At 56.4% G+C, this 1,802-nt stretch overlaps 1 pseudogene; it reads right to left on the reverse strand.

The window, feature by feature from the left end:
• Positions 1–500: 500 nt before the first annotated feature.
• LOC101938533 (olfactory receptor 10G6-like) lies at positions 501–1,430 on the reverse strand (annotated as a pseudogene).
• Positions 1,431–1,802: the final 372 nt, after the last annotated feature.

Genomic DNA, 1,802 nt, shown 5'->3' on the forward strand with positions numbered 1-1,802 from the left:
ATTTCGAGTGTCACAGTTTCAGAGTTAATTGCACTTCTACCCCCTTTGTTGTATGCTCACGGTGCCCCCTTAGCTCAAATGCTTCCGGCTGCCACCTCTCGCTGGGCAGGGATCCGTGTACCTCTCCCGCTAGACCAGGGAGCTTGAACCCTCACCCCCTCCCCTGCAATTTACTCTATCTCCATGGATCTGAGCTTACTCCAGCACCTGTGGTTTGCTCCTTCTCAGGGACAAGGACAAGAATGACCAGGGATCAGCCAGATTTCACACAGTCCATTAAGTTTAGCATTACAGAGAGAACATACAACAACAATCATAATTAAAAATAAACAGCTGACACGCCTGCCAAGCTTACCAGGTGCCACCCATCTTCCACCCTGGCAGACCGCAGTCCTTCAGACCCTAGCTAGAACCCAGGAGTTCAGAATCCCCCAAGTCCAAGTCCCTCTCTCCTGTCCAGTCCTCAGGCAGCTCCTGCTGAAGGCAGGATAGATCACTACTCAGGGCACAGCCAGTCTCCTGCCCCCCAGTCTCATGAGGGCAGCTTTCATCTTGTTCCTCAGCGTGTAGATGAGGGGGTTGAGGAGCGGGGTCACCGTGGTGTAGAATACACCCACCACCCTGTCCACGGGGTGCTGGGACCCCGGCCTCAGGTAGATGAAGACCAGGGACAGGTAGTAGGTCATCACCACGGTGATATGTGCCACGCAGGTGGAGAAGGCCCGACGCCTGCCCTCAGCGGAGCGGATCCTCAGTATGGCCCAGACGATGTAGACATAGGACGTCAGGATCAGCAGGAAGCAGGTGACAGCCAGGAAGCCGATGTCGATGAATGTCACCAGCTCGTTGAGCGCTGTGTCCCCGCAGGCCAGCTTCAGCACAGCCGGGATATCGCAGAAGATGTAGCCTACCTGGGTGTCCCGGCCGTAGGGCAGGCGGAAGGTGAGTGCAGTCTCTATCAGCGAGTGCAGGGAGCCCCCTAGCCAGGTCCCCGCTGCCAGGCACAGGCAGGCTCTGCGGTTCATAATGACGCTGTAGCGCAGTGGCTTGCAGATGGCCAGGAAGCGGTCGTAGGCCATGACCGTGTAGAGGAAGCACTCGGTGCAGCCCAGGAAGTGGAAGAAGAAGAGCTGGGCCATGCAGCCATGGAAGGAGATGGCCCCGCCGCCCGACAGGAAGCCGGCCACCACCTTGGGCACCACCACCGAGGAGACCGTCATGTCCAGGAAGGACAAGTGGCAGAGGAACCAGTACATGGGCTTGTGCAGCCGGCGCTCCCGGGCCACCGCCAGCAGGATGAGCAGGTTCCCGCACAGCGTCAACAGGTAGATGAGGAGGAAGAAGAGGAACAAGGGCACCCGCAGCTCTGGGGGGTACGAGAGCCCCACCAGGATGAAATAGGTCAGCTAGGATTGGTATCTACACACCATTCACTTGGTCTGTGTCCCTGCAAGTGAATGCCGGGTGTTAATGATTAACCAAGGGAGAACGATGGGTGATCTTTGCAGACCCCACTTCCCATCCCAGAGATGGGAAATGAACCTAGACGTGCTGACTCCCAGCCCCCACTGAACCCCGTTTGTTCCCAGAGCCTGCATTGAAGTCCTGGCTCCAGGCTCCCCAACTCTAGTTCACAGGACCCCTCTCCTCTCCCACATCCAGGATTAGATCCCTGGAGTTAAACAGAGACACATTCAAATGAAAAAACAAAGCCCACATTGATAAGCATGAGGGTGATTAGTCGTGGGAAAACTCTGAAGGGAAGCAGAGTGTTCTCTGTCTTTTGAGGTCTTTGAGTCACG

The sequence above is a fragment of the Chrysemys picta genome, chromosome 13 (assembly GCF_011386835.1).
Source record: "Chrysemys picta bellii isolate R12L10 chromosome 13, ASM1138683v2, whole genome shotgun sequence".
Lineage (NCBI taxonomy): Eukaryota > Metazoa > Chordata > Testudines > Emydidae > Chrysemys > Chrysemys picta.